At 42.2% G+C, this 15,986-nt stretch overlaps 1 protein-coding gene across 4 annotated transcripts in view; it reads right to left on the minus strand.

Moving 5' to 3' along the window:
• emc2 (ER membrane protein complex subunit 2) overlaps nt 1-15,986 on the minus strand; it is a 123,263-nt gene that overhangs the window by 48,071 nt on the left and 59,206 nt on the right. The gene's annotated exons all lie outside the window — the stretch shown is intronic.

Here is a 15,986-nt window from a genome sequence, read left to right on the forward strand (position 1 = left end):
TACTATTTCTTGTGACATTTAAATGATGTGCAATAAAGCTGCTGTTTGAGACAAAGATTCATAGGGTTCATTAAGCAAGAAGATGCAGAAAACATTTGCAGGAAATTTGCCTGGACCAGAGGGCTTGGGTTATAAGAAGAAATTAGACAGTCTGGGCTGTTTTCCCTGGAGCAAACAAGATTGAGAAGTGACCTTATAGAGTTTATAGAATTATGAAGGGCATAGACTTGGCAAGTAATTTCAATCTTTTCCTTCCAATGGGAGTCTGAAACTGGAGGGCATAGATTTAAGGTGAGAGGGGGAATATTTAAAGGGAAGCTGGCAACTTTTTCATACAGAGGCTGGTGGGTATATGGAATGAGCTGCCAAAAGAAGTGGCAGAGAAGGGTGCAATTTCAGCATTAAAAAACATTTGGACAGCTACATAGAGGAGAAAAGTGACAGGCAAATGCGATAAGCAACTTGGTCTTATGGATAAGTTAGGCAGCACTGACAAGGGGGACTGAAAGGCTTGTCTGTGTGTTGGGTAACTCTATACATCTCTATTATTAAGAGAATATGCTACACTACATCACTACAAGTTTATGAGCTGAGAATTTTGGCAAATCCTGCTCGTACTCTGTCCAATTAGATTTTTATACAAAACCTGAAATGACCTTGCATTCCACTTAACAAGCATGATTCCTTCCTTCCCAGTTTATGTACTCACTGTAAATACAACCAGATATTTCTTCTGCACAATTTCACCGAGCAGTTTAAAAAATGTTTTTTTTTTATCTAATATCCACATGTCTATTTACCCCACAGAGACAACTTCAAATGCAGTGTCAAGAAATACTTTATGGTTAGTTCACAAACAAAATTGAAATCTAACAGCTTCAAAAGATAAAGTTTAGAAAGTACAGACACAACTGCCTGGATCTGCAGGATTTCCTCCTGAGCAATTAGGAAGAAAGCACGGCAGCGCCTCTACTTTTGCAGAGTTTGCAAAGATTCAGCATGACATCTAAACTTTGACAAAACCTTTTCTGTAGTGGAGAGTATTATTGACTGGCTGCATCACAGCCTGGTATGGAAACATCACTACCCTTGAATGGAAAATCCTACAAAAAGTAGTGGATATGGCGCAGCCCATCACAGGTAAAGCCCTCCCCACTACTGAGCACACCTACACGAAACACTTGTAGGAAAGCAGCATCCATCATCAGGGACCCCCACAACTTAGGACATGCTCTCTTGTCACTGCTGATATCACAAACTAACACCGAGTTCAGGAAAAGTTATTAACCCTCAACCATCAGGCTCTTAAACCAAAGGGGATAACTTTCCTCAACTTCACTTGCTTCTTCATTGAAAAATGTTCCTACAACTTATGGACTCACTTTCAAGGACTCTTCATCTCATGTTCTCAATATTTAATGCTTATTTATCATTATTATTTCTTTCTTTTGGTATTTGTATTGGTTGGTGTCTTTTGCAGACATTTTGAATGACCAAATTGACGTAGTCTTTAATCAATTCTCCTATGGTTATTATTCTATTATGGATTTATCAAGTATACCCTTAAGTCAATGAATCTCAGGATTATATGTGGTAACATATGTTTACTTTGATAAAATAAATTTAATTTTGAACTTTGAGCACAACAAGCATTTAAGATAGAATTGCAGCTCGACAGTGGGTGAAACAGACATGCAATGTAAGAAGGAGACTGGTTAATATCAGGTATGCCTAGGACTCTGTGGAGTTATGGTGAGGATCAGGAGTAGATCCAGGGATTGCGATAGAATGGGGAAAATACAGACTGAGTAGCCCAATTATTTGGCAAGACATTCTACTTCAGTGGTTTGCAGGGAAGGTCAAAGTGTCAAGACAGTGCTTCAAGACAAGTATTCCTAGTTCCTTGTGAATCATGTACCCCTTCTAGTTCCTCAAACGAAGGGCAGAATGGAGACTAAACTATTTGCAAATGGTAACAAGGAAACTAAACACAAAACATATTGGTTCAGAGCAAACTAGTAAGCTAACTCCATCTATGTGGTACACATAGTTCATCATTTAATAGGCCATTCATTGACCCTACAGCACCTGCAGTTATAGTTGTACAAAGCTGTTGTTCCATTTGATAAATCATAAGACACAGGAGTAGAATTAAACCATTTGGCCCATCAAACCTGTTAATTCATTCCATTTTGGCAGAATTATAATCCCACTTAAACCCATTTTCCTGATTTCTCCCCAGAACCTTTGATGTCCTGACTGATGGCCAGGTTCCTGTTAAATCACAACAGGTGCAAACATTAAGGACTCCAATCTCTGAAACTCGTGTTCTCAATAATCATAAAAAGTCTGAAAGCAGTAGGATTATTTTCAAGTCTGAGAGCAATAGGGTTATTTTCAAACAATTATTCGTCCCATTATCATTTTTTATTGATTTCTACTAATTTTTCATTAACTCATCTCAGATTACAGGTACCGCTGGTAAGGCTGAGATTTATCGTCCATTTCCAGCTGCTCTTGATGAGAGCATGAAAGGGGCCATTTGCTCCACCAAATGCTTTGCAGTCTGCTCAAAAAATAGATGCCAACTGCTTACCAAAGAGGGAGTACAAAATTTTTTAAAAATCCACTAGGCTAAACACATCCAATAAGCAACATAATATTTCAGACTTCCTGTTAAACTCTAGCCTTACAATCCTTTGCTCATGAGAAAAACAGAAAGAGACCAAGTCTTTTAATGCCAGGTACTTCTAATCTGGCAGCTGAAACCATCAGGCATTTCTCACTGGGAGTGAGAATCTAACTGAAGAGGCTCTGCTTCCCTCCAAAGTAAATTTTGTGACATTAAAGGGATAACCGTTCCACCTTGCTGGCAGCATAATGGACCAGGCATCACACAGTCTAACATTGGTGCTCGTATAGCGGAAGATGAACGGCTTTAATATTGACACAACACACACAAAATGCTGGTGGAATGCATCAGGCCAGGCAGCATCTATAGGGAGAAGCACTGGCGACGTTTCGGGCCGAGACCCTTCGTCAGGACTAACTGAAAGGAAAGGTAGTTAAGAGATTTGAAAGTAGGAGGGGGAGGGGAAAGGGAAAATGTGAAATGATAGGAGAAGACCAGAGTGGGTGGGGTGGAGCTGAGAGCTGGAAAGTTGATTGGTAAAAGGGATACAGAGCTGGAGAAGGGAAAGGATCATGGGACAGAAGGCCTAGGGAGAAAGAAAGAGGGAGGGGAGCACCAGAGGGAGATGGAGAACAGGCAGAGTGATGGGCAGAAAGAGAGGGAAAAAAAGGAGGGGGGGATAAAACTAAATATATCAGGTATGGGGTAAGAAGGGGAGGAAGGGCATTAACAGAAGTTAGAAAAGTCAATGTTCATGCCATCAGATTGGAGGCTACCCAGACGGTTTATAAGGTGTTGTTCCTCCAGCCTGAGTGTGGCTTCGTCTTGACAGTACAGGCGGCCATGGATAATCATATCAGAATGGGAATGGGACATGGAATTAAAATGTGTGGCCACTGGGAGATCCTGCTTTCTCTGGCGGACCAAGCGTAGGTGTTCAGCAAAACAGTCTCCCAGTCTGTGCTGGGTCTCACCAATATATAAAAGGCCACACCGGGAGCACCGGAAGCAGTATACCACACCAGCCGACTCACAGGTGAAGTGTCGCCTCACCTGGAAGGACTGTCTGGGTCCCTGAATGGTGGTGAGGGAGGAAGTGTAAGGGCAGGTATAGCACTTGTTCCACTTACAAGGATAAGTGCCAGGAGGGAGATCCGTGGGAAGGGATGGGGGGGAAGACGATGAATGGACAAGGGAGCGATCCCTGCGCAAAGCAGAAAGGTGGAGGAAGGGAAAGGTGTGCTTGGTAGTGGGATCCCGTTGGAGGTGGCGGAAGTTACGGAGAATTATACGTTGGGCCCGGAAGCTGGTGGGGTGGTAGGTGAGGACAAGGGGAACCCTATCCCGAGTGGGGTGGTGGGCGGATGGGGTGAGAGCAGATGTGCAGGAAATGGGAGAGATGCATTTGAGAGCAGAGTTGATGGTGGACGAAGGGAAGCCCCTTTGTTTAAAAAAGGAAGACATCTCCTTCATCCTGAAGTGAAAAGCCTCATCCTGAGAACAGATGCGGCAGAGATGGAGGAATTGTGAGAAGGGGATGGCATTTTTGCAAGAGACAGGGTGGGAAGAGGTTTAGTCCAGGTAGCTGTGAGGCTCTGTAGGCTTAGAGTAGATAAGCCGTTGCCCTAATTACTGTGTATCAGTAGCCAAGCGGCACAATGCAAGCTTCCACAAACAATCCAATCATAATTTGATCATTTGCTTGCTTGACTTTAGTTGAGAACCATGAGACCAGGGAGATCTCCCTCGCTGTTCTCGATGGGATTGCTTTCCACCCAGAGGGCCTCACTGCAAGATGGCAGTTCCCAGAGTCTAGACATTCTCTTGAGGAGGACATGAAACCTGCTGATTAAGTGGTTCAAGGTACAGATATTTTCTAACAAAAAACGACATTCTTTGGGATGGTGGGGTGTCAGGTACTACCTAAATGTGAATTTGTTCAAATTTCATCATTTCCTTCACTTTTATTTGAATCCTCTCCTGACTTGTCTGTGGTCATTGTTCTTCTGCAACACATAATAAAAATGCACAAGGGCTCAGAGAAACTTAACTGGACCATTCTCCACCCACTGGAAATTTCACATCCTGCCATTCTTCCCCACTTTCGACATTCAGTAAGTTTCAATGAATTCCCTCCATTCTTCTAAATTCCAGTCAGTACAGGACCAAAGCCACCAAACTCTCCTATGTTAACCCCTTCATTCCTGGAATCATCCTCATGAACCTCCTCTGGACTCTCTCCAGTGACAACGCATCCTTTTTGAGGTCTCTTACAAAGAGTCAGCAAGATTTCCTTGCTTTTATATTCTATTCTCCTAGAAATAAATGCCAACATTATATTTGCCTTCTTTACCATAGACTCAACCCATAAATTAACCTTCTGAGGGTCTTGCACGAAGACTCCCAAGTCCTCCTACACCTCTGATGTTTCAACCTTCTCCCTATTTGGATAAAAGTCTGCATTATTGTTCCTTCTACCAAAATGCATTATCATACATTTCCCAACACCGTGTTCCATCTGTCACATTTTTGCCTGTTCTTCCAATTTGTCCAAGTCCTGGTGCAATTGCGTTGCTTCCTCAGTCCTCGCTACCTTTCCACTTATCTTCGTATCATCCGGAAACTTTGCTACAAAGGCATCAATTCCATTATCCAAATCATTGACAAGCAATATGAAAATTAGTGGACCCAAATCTGACCCCTGAGGAACACCACTAGTCACTGACAGCCAACCAGAAAAGGCCCCTTTTATTCCCATTCATTGCCTCCGGCCCATACGCCATTCTGCTATCCATGCCAGTATCTTCCCTGTAACTCCATAGGATTTTACCTTGTTAAGCGCCCTCATGTGTGACACTTTATCAAGTGCCTTCTGAAAATCCAAGTAAATGTCATCCACTGCCTCTCCTTTGTCTGCCCTGTTTGTTACCTTCTCAAAGAACTCTTAACAGATTTGTCAGGCAAGATTTCCCTTTACGGAAACCATACTGACTTTGACTTATTTTATCATTAGTCTCCAAGCACCGCGTAACTTCATCCTTAATAATTGATTCCAATACTTTCCCAACCACTGGGGTTAAGCTAACTGGCCTATAATGTCCTTTCCTTTGTCTTCCTCCATTTTTAAAGAGTGCAGTGACATCTCCAGGACCATGCCAGAATCAAGTGATTCTTGAAAGATCATGACCAATGCATCCATTATTCGTTCAGCAACCTCTCTCAGGACTCTGGGATGTAGTCCATCTGGTCTAGGTTTCTCATCCACCTTTCAATTTGCCTAGCACTTTTTCCTTTGTAATAGCAATGGTACTCACTCCTGCTCCCTGACACTCATGGACCTCTGGCACACTACTGGTGTCTTCCACAGTGAAGACTGATGCAAAGTACCCATTAAGTTCACCCGCCATTTCTTTGCCCCCATTACTACCATTTCAGCATCATTTTCCAGTGGTTCAATATCAACTTTCACCTTCCTTTTACTCTTTATATAACTTTTGGTATCCTGCTTTATATTATTGGCTGATTTCCCCTCATATTTCATCTTTTCCCTTCTTATAGCTTTTTCAGTTGCCTTTTTTTTTGGATTTTCCCCAATCATTCAACTTCCCAATCACCTTTGCTACCTTATATGCCCCTTCCTTGGTTTTTATGCAGTCCTTAGCTTCCCTTGTCAGCCACGATTGCTTACCCGACATTTGAGAACTTCTTCCTCTGTGGGACATAACTATCCTACATTTTGTGAACAATTCCCAGAAACTTCAGCCATCTCTGCTCAACCATCAGGATCCTCCTCCAATCCACCTGGAAAAGCTCCCCCTCTCATGCCTCTGTAATTCCTTTTATTCCAGTATGATGCTAATACATCTGACTTCTCCCTCTTAAATTGCAGTATGAATTCAGTCATATTATGATCTCTGCCTCCTAAGGGTTCTTTTACATTAAGCTCCCAAATAAGATCTGGGTTATGACACAAGACCCAATCTAAGATAGCTTTTTTCCCCAAGTAGGCTCAAGCACACGCTGCTCTGAAAAGCTATCTCAGAGGCATTCAACAAGTACCCTCTCTTGCGATCCAGCACCAACCTGATCTTCCCAATTCCCTTGCATATTAAAACCCCCCTTTACAATTGTGTCATTTATTACATGCCTTTTCCAGCTCCCTTTGCAATCACAGCCTCACCTCAATAATAAGCAAATGCTTTGAGAGGCTGGTCAAGGATTACATCTGCAGCTTGCTACCATCCAAACTGGACCCCTACCATTCGCCTACCGACACAACCGATCGACAAACAACGCAATAGCCACAGCTCTACACACCATCCTTACACATTTGGAGAAGGATGCTCATGAGAGAATGCTGTTCTTGGACTACAGTTCAGCATTCAACACCATAGTTCCATAAAGGCTCGACAAGAAGCTCAGAGACCTCGGCCTACACCCTGATTTGTGTAGCTGGATCCTGGACTTACTGTCAAATCTATGGCAGGTGGCAAGAGCAGGCTCCTTCACCTCTGCCTCTCAACAGAGGTGCCCCCCATGGCTGTGTACTAAGCCCACTCCTTTACTCTCTGTATACCCATGACTGTATCACCACCCACAGCTCCGATCTGCTAATTAAATTTGCTGACAACACTGCACTGATTGGCCTAAACTCAAATAATAATGAGGCAGAGAGGAAGACATCACCCTGACACAGAGGTGTCAAGAAAACAACCTCTCCCTCAAAAAGACAAAGGAGTTGGTTGTGGACTACAGGAGGAATGGAAACAGGCTAACCCCTATAGATATCAGTGGATCTGGGGTTGAGAGGGTGAACAGCTTTAAGTTCCTCGGCATAAACATCACTGAGGATCTCAAGCGGTCTCTACATACAGGCTGTGTAGTGAAAAATGTACAACAGCGCCTCTTTCCCCTTAGACAGTTAAAGAAGTTTTGTATGGACCCCAAAATTCTAGAACTTTCTATAGGGGCACGATTGAGAACATCCTGACAGGCTGCATCTCTGCCTGGTATGGGAACTGTACTTCCCTCAGTTGCAGGACTCTGCAGAAAGTGGAGCGAACAGCCCAGCACGTCTGTAGATGTGAACTTCCTATCATTTAGGACATTTACAAAGACAGGTGTGTAAAAAAGGCCTGAAGGATCAGAGACCCGAGCCACCCCAACCACAAACTGTTCCAGCTGCTACCATCTGGGAAGCGGTACCGCAGCATAAAAGCCAGGACCAACAGGCTCCAGGACAGCTTCTTCCACCAGGCCATCAGACTGATCAACTCATGCTGACGCTACTGTATTTCTATGTTATATTGACTACCTTGTTGTACATATTTATTATAAATTACTATAATTGCACATTTGAACTGAAACATAACGTAAAGGTTTTTACTCCTCATGTATTTGAAGGATGTAAGTAATAAGAGTCAATTCAATTCGATCTTGGTTACTATTTGGAGGCCAATATACGATTCCCATAGTTTGTTTTTATCTTTGCAGTTTCTTCACTCCACCCACAAAGATTCAGTAGTTTCTGACCCTATGTCACCTCTTTCTGAAGATGTAATTCCATCTCTTACCAACAGAGCCACACAACTGCCTGTGCCTTCCTGCTATGGCTCCTCCATGCTTTGACAGTCAAAGCAAGGATAGAAGGCATTTAACTCATCTGGAAGTGAAGAGCTCTTGTCACCTCTGTCGCCTAATTTAACTCGAGAAGTTAAAGAGGTGATAGCATTCAAGCCACAGCTGTTGAGCATCCTTTGCTAATTAAAGTTTAGTCCAGAATTGTACCTTCACCTGTGAGATTGTACCTGGGCCTCGAGCTTTCTTGGTCACCAGTCTTGAATGCCTGCAGCAGACTGTGGATCTCGTGGTTTATCCAGGGCTTCTGTTTGGGGATGACTGAACGATTTTGTGGGGACACATTCATCTTAACAAAGTCCATGACAACCATGATGTATTCACTCAGATCCATAGTTGAGTCCTTGAACAAAGCAAATCACAGCCACTCCTTTGCCTTCTGTGAATACCTCTTAGTTGTCTTCATCTCTGGAGCTTTAGTCTTCAGCCTCGGTCTGTATGCAGGTAGAGGAAGGACAGCCAAGTGATCAGATTTACCGAAATGTGGTGTAGGCACAAACTGATAGGCATTCCCCTATCTTAGTATAAAATTGTCCAGTGTGTTGGGACCTCTGGTGCTACAGGTTATGTGCTGATGGTAACTGAGCAGGGTTTTCTTCAAACAAACCTGATACTTCTCTGAATTTCCATTTACCCCTTTCTCCTCACCCCCCCCCCCCATACACTGAATGATTCTTCCTTTGGTATTAAGTTTTTCTGGAGTTCCACAGCATATTTCGCTCCAGGTTCTTCTCCCCTGCACAAAAGGTAACACGTCCACCTTCGCCGAACGAGCTCTTACTGAATTCTGAGACAAGCAGATACCTGAGGGGGTGGAAAATGGGCTTAGAATACAGGATCATTCATGATCTTTAATGACAGAGCAAGTTGAAGGAGTCAGATGGAGATCTTACATTTCCACATATTCTTTATTTGATTATATCTCACACTGTTCATTTTGAGAAAAGAAGAATCCCAGTCATTTCAATTTGGTCTAATTGGCATAACACCAATGCCTTGATATCCCTCTCATAACATAAAGGTAATATTCCCTGTCTCCCACACCCCTTTCTCCAGGTCTGTTTGACTAGCACTCCTTTTTAATAAAGATGCTGTTACCACAGCCTTCGACTTTAGTTATTTCTGAAATTCATAACTAGTGGTTTACATTCCTCCTCGCCACTTGTTGATTTGTTATTTTCTCTATTTTTATATGAATTTTGAAATCTGACATTCAATTAAATTTCATCACAGACAACATGCCTTAAAAGATTGTAAACACAGGAAGCTAATTCATTTAACCTCCATCAGGAGGAAATTAAAAGTTTATACTAGAAATTAAGGAGACTGAATGGAGAAATTGGAGGAAAAGTAAACAAACGAATGGTTGTCTTTTCAAATAAACTTCACCGAACGACATTCTCCCGTAAATAAGGGATGAGACTCATTTCTGCCACATTCTCATTGTGGTTAAGTTAACTGCAGCTTAAGTTTAATAGCAATTTCACGATGAAGTAACTGTTCCAAATAAGGTCAGTCTGAGTTTAATTGCAAGTTACAAGCAAAAACAAAAATTGCCAGAAACATTCAACAGATTAGGTACCATCTATGGAAAGAGGAACAGAGTTAACCCTTCATCAGAACTGAGAAAATGAGAAAGAACATTTGTTTGAAGTCGCTGAGAATGAGAGAGAGAGAGAGAGAGAGAGAGAGAGAGGGAGAGATGGGAAGGCAAGGGGAACGTCTATGACAGGGAGAAGCTACAACTGCCTAGTGACATATAGTTTACAAAGCCACATGACTGACAGATTAATGAGGGGAGTTAGAGTGAAAGCAAATAAATAGATGTGGAAAAGCTGTGAAACACAGCCCAAAGACGCTGCAGAGAACTAAATAGATAAAATATTTGGCTTTCTTTCAGATAGTGTTATTTTAAAAGAAAATATGTTAAGTCAAAGGCTGTTCTGGTGTGATGGGTTTTAAACAGTACATATAAGCTTACTTCCTGCTGGTATTGGTTTCCAATTGTCACATTAGAATTGTCAGTAAAAAGGTAAAAAGCTTAGTTTTACAAGCCATTCATACATTCTATGACCAAATACCAAATAAAATATTAAAAATTGTGCATGGATCACTTTGGTAGAATCAATCAGAAATGGAATAAATCTAGCAAATGTCAAAAGTCTCAAAGCGACTAGGTAGCATTAGGTTTCATTATATTTTACTCCAGCCTCAACAGCTGTTCTGTACCATTGTTCACAATAAACCAGTGACATTGTTTTCTAATTACCACCTGTAGAACAATAATTACACTTACAAATATCAAATATAAACACCAGTCTTTTCACACTAACAGCTCCATACTGTTCAGTATAAGATAATTCTAAACATTGCACTCTGTGATATGAACTGTCTCACATGACTGGAAATACGATAAAAGAGTTAACAAGTTGGCGCCACTGAACGCATGTGACAGCTCATTGGTAGTTCAAAAGGCAAGAAGTTGGACAAAAAACAGCACTAAAAACACCTTTGAGGTAAAATCTGTTAAATTATCACCACAGTGAGGGGGCAAGAGACGGTGAGGCGAGTTCTGGGGATGAGCTGGGATGGAGTATTGCAGAATTGATGAAGGTGAAGTGAGCCATTCCAAGAGAAGTTAGTACAGTCGAATTCCAATGCCTGTAACTCTGACACAGGTGCTAGGTTGGATCACTCTGGGCATTGAGAAAGTCATCAGGACAGAGGAGATCTGATACCCATACAACTGGCCCGAGTGTGAGGTTAGTTCACTCTGGGCATTGAGCTGATTTGAAGAGCTTGAGAGCTGTTTCGGGTGGGCAGCAAAATCTGAGCCCACAGTGAGTCGCTGGGTGGCTTGGTCTTGACCCCGAGCTCTTCACAGCAGCCATAGTGCGGAGCACGATCCGCTGTTGACAATTTTAACGCCGGCCCAGATCAGAGGCAAGAGCCGTTTTGCTTGCTCTCTGCATTGTTCACTCCTCTCTCTGGGGGTGCCAGAACCTTTCGCTGTTTTGTTGTTTAGTCAATTTAAAATCCAGCCCAGACAGACTGAAAAGACAGGATGTTGGGCTCCGAGGTGAGAGCTGATTTCACTCGCTCTCTGCCATGCTCATTCCTCTCTCCATGACATCGAGGCTTTGGGCCTTCGCCGGATTGCTCCAGGGTTTGGATCTGAGGTCTCTGTTTGGTTCAGAATGTTGTTGTTTGCTTAAAATGTTTGCGAATTTTGTGGGTCCCCCCCCCCCCCCATCTTGCGCATTGGGTGCTGGCCTGTTATATTTTTTTCCTTAATTGGGTTCTTTTGGGTTTCTTGCTTTGTGGCTACCTGTAAGCAAACAAATCTCAAGGTTGTACAAATTTACATATTCTTTGATATGAAATGTACTTGAATGGACTGACAAGTAAAATGCAAGAAGACCAAAAGAAAATTTGCATAATTGAGGGCTTCCTAACAGTAGCACAGATTTTTAAGATATGCTGAATATATAGTTGAAAGAAAAAGTTTCTGAACCCTTTGCAACAACCTGGTTTTTTGCATTAATTACTAATAAAATGTGATCTGATCTTCATCTAAGTCACAATAATATACAAAACACAAATCTGCCAAAACTAATAACACAAACAATTGTACTTCTCATCAATACTGAGTGGAACATTTAAACAATCCCAGTCTAAGTTCTAAAAGTATGTGAACATATCGGGTAATGCCATCTACAAAAGCAATCTAAAATCAGATGTTCCAATCAATGAGATGAAATTGGAGAGTTGGTTGGAGAGGGGCCCTGCTCAATAAAAATAAAGGCACACAACACAAAGTCAGGTTACTGTCAGAGCCTGCTCTTCTCAAGAAAGATCTGTTTATGTGCTCCATGCCTTGATCAAAACAACTTTCAGAAGACATTAGAAGAATTGTAAAGACAAATGAAGCTGGAAAAGGCCACAAAAGTATTTTTAAAGACCTGAGTATTCATCTGTCCACAGCAAATAAATTGTCTACCGATGGAGGAAATTCAGTACTGTTGCTACTCTCCCTAGGAATGGGAATCCTGCAAAGATCATACTGAAAGCAAAAAGTGCAATGCCAAAGGAGGTGGAAAAGAACGCAAGGGTAACAGCAAAAGACTTGCAGAGATCTCTAGAACTTGCTAAGGTCTATGATCATATGTCCACTACAAAAAAAGATCATTGAATAAAAATGGTGTTCATGGAAAATGTCTGCATGTCTCAGGTTTGCAAAAGACCACCTGGATGTTCCACAATGCTTCTGGGACAATGTTTTGTGGCTAGATGAGACAAAAGTTGAAATTTTTGGCAAAATCCACACCACCATGCTTGGAGGAAAAAAGGCACTGCACAACACCACCAAAACCTCTTCCCAAGTGTGAAGCATGGTATAAAGAACATCATAGTTTGGGGCTGCTTTGCTGTCTCAGGGCCTGGACAGTTTGCAATTGTTGAGGGAACAATGAACTCACAATTGTATTGAGACATTTTAGAGGAGAATGTCAGGGTAGCAGTCCATCACCTGAAACTTAACAGAAGTTGGATGATGCAACAAGACAATGATCCAAAACACTGATGGGTGAGTCCAGAGTTTAAGAATAAGGGGTAGGCCATTTAGAACAGAGATGCGGAAAAACTTTTTCACCCAGAGAGTGGTGGATATGTGGAATGCTCTGCCCCAGAAGGCAGTGGAGGCCAAGTCTCTGGATGCATTCAACAGAGAGTTAGATAGAGCTCATATAGATAGCGGGGTCAAGGGATATGGGGAGAGGGCAGGGACAGGGTACTGATTGTGTATGATCAGCCACGATCACAGTGAATGGCGGTGCTGGCTAGAAGGGCCGAATGGCCTACTCCTGCACCAACTGTCTATTGTCTATTAACAGAAGAGTAAATCAACAACAGAAAGGCTTAAAAAGAAGAAAATCAAATCATAAGCAAGAGAAAATCTGCAGATGCTGGAAATCCAAGCAACATACACAAAGTACTGTTGGAACTCAGCAGGCCAGGCAGCATCTATGGAAAAAAAGTACAATTGATGTTTCAGGCCGAGACCCTTTGGGCTTAGTCCTGCCAGGGGTTTCAGCCCAAAATGTCAACTACTTTTTTCCCCAAAGATGCTGCCTGGCCTGCTCAGTTCCTCCAGCATTTTGTGTCTATTGCTAAAAAGAAAAAAAATTATGGTTTGACATGGCCAAGCCAGAGTCCAGACCTTAATCCAATTGAGATACTGTGGCATGACCTGAAGAGGGCTGTTCATCCCAGGCATACCAGAAATACTGATGAACTGAAACTGTTTTGTATGGTGCAAATCTGCTCAGCAGTCGCAGGAAACATTTGGTGAAGGTTATTACTGCTAAAGGAGATTCTACCAGTTACTAAATACAAAGGCTTCACATACTTTTTTCCCCCCAGCCTGGACTGTAAATGATTAAACAATGTGTTCAATAAAAAGAAAATTACAATTGTTTGTATTTATTAGTTTAGGCAGGTTGTGTTCATCTATTATTGTACTTAGATGAACATCAAACCACATTGTGGGCAAGTGCCTGGGTTGTGGCAAAGCTCCTTCCAGTCCACTCTGCAATGTTGTCTGCCCATTTCTTTTGCTGTCTGCCCCTTTCTCTTTTCCCCGTTCCCTGAAGAATGCTTGCTTTGCTGCTGCTTATGCGTGGGGGGGGGGGGGGGGGGGAGCTGTGAAGGAGGGCATTTTGGGGTTCTAACATTTAACTGTCATTCATTCTTTGGGGCACTCCTTTGTTTTCATGATTGCTTGCAATGAAAAGGAATTTCAGGATGTATATTGCATAACATTTCTCTGACATTAAATGTACCTATTGAAACCCACTGGATCTTGTCATGTGGCCATGCCACCTCATTTTCCTCTTCTCAAGAAAACTGAGATTTGGAGGATGCAATCGTCAAAATCATTAGCTGTAGTAATTTTGGTAGTGTTGTAGCAATGTGCTACATACAGCGCTGAAATACCGACACGCAGTTGGTAAGTCATTTCGAGACTAGATTATTCAAACTTCTCGGCACTGGCATTTAACCCCTAGCGCCCGCCCTCTCCGAGCAGAAATGACATCAGAGGTGCATTACCAAAGTCTCCCCCTGCGCGCTGGCTATTTGGGAGCCGGTTCACCTGCGCAAAAAGTGGGTTGCCACAGTATTTTAATTTGTTTTGCATTTCATTTAAAGACATAACTTTTACTCAGCCAAATGGTGGCTTGTGTGTGTATGTGTATATATATAAAAAATATTCTGGTTCTGTTGTGTACCAATTAACCAGAATCCACTGCCCTTCTCTACACTGACACTGTGACTGAAGTATTTGTGAAATATATTTGACATGCTACATACTTTCTTAAAAGCTTTTCTCACTCGTCTGAGGTCTGGAGAATGCAGCCCCACTCTATTCAATCCCTCCTCATACGGTGAACTAGTCTAATTAATCTTCCTTCATTGGACTCCCTCTTTGACAAGTAGATTCTTTCCTGGGTAAGGAGACTAAAACTGCACACAATATTCCAGATGCAGTCTCACCAAAGCAAGTGTAGCAAAAAATCTTTACTCTTATAACAAAGCCCTTCTCACAATCACGCCTAAATTCAGTGTCATTCAAATATGATATCTGGACCTTGCAACCACATATTTGGTACAAATTCTAAATAATTGGAGCCCCAAGCAGTAAACCTTGCCAACCTGAGATGGATCTATTTGTTTCCACTATTTGCTTTCTGTCCAATGACCATATTTCAATCCATGTCAGTACCTTACTCCCAAATGGCTGAAGAAAACCTGAAACCCAAATATACCAAATTCACCGACTCCTCCTTGAATATACATGACATCCTCACAGAACCTAAACAGACTAGTCAACTATGACTGTGATTTCACAAATGCACACTGATCTTTATGTTTCCACAAGGTGTACTATTGTGACATCCTTCAGTACAGACTGGTGGGCAGTAGCTTTAATCCTCTTTTTACTTGGCAATGCCTTTAAATGCTGGGTCTTGAACTACAATGTTGCCATTCCATTGCTTCAACGGATGCTGTTTGACCTGCCGTACTTCAAACAGTTTGTTTATTGATCCAGGTTCCAGAATCTGCAGAATGTGTCTCTAATATCAGAATTGTGATGCAGATAAAATGTAACTGATTTCAATGCAGAGTATAATACAAGGCAGATTATCGTCTAAACCTGGACCCAGAGCGGAGACCAATTCCAGGTAGAGGCTCCAGTACCAGCACACCCTGTGGGGTTGGTATTCATGCCATGTCCCCTGTATCAACAGATGTTCCAGGGATATCTTATTTCGGTAACTGGAGCAGACTTTGGGTGCCTCTTGCACAGTTTGTTGGGCATACTGGACAGGCAGTACCACCGGGTAAGAACTGGCATTACTCTGGGTTTATCCTCAATTTTGAAAGTACCTGTTGTTCATGGGCTGAATTAAGCACCTCAGTGCTTCAATTCACACTGTTTTTAGATGAGCGAGCAGTCTGTCCCTAACACCTGATCAAGATGAACTTGGGCAAATCTAAATAAGCCCAATGGTGGTTCCAAGGATGTACTATGTACAGAGGTACAAGGAATGGCATGGAGGCTAAAAGAGAACGTAATTGAACAACCATCAATATGGTTTTTAATATTTTCCTAATGTCAGCTGGCCAATGCTTGCCACCATTTCTTGATAAATCAGTC

The sequence above is a fragment of the Hypanus sabinus genome, chromosome 1, assembly GCF_030144855.1.
Source record: "Hypanus sabinus isolate sHypSab1 chromosome 1, sHypSab1.hap1, whole genome shotgun sequence".
NCBI lineage: Eukaryota > Metazoa > Chordata > Chondrichthyes > Myliobatiformes > Dasyatidae > Hypanus > Hypanus sabinus.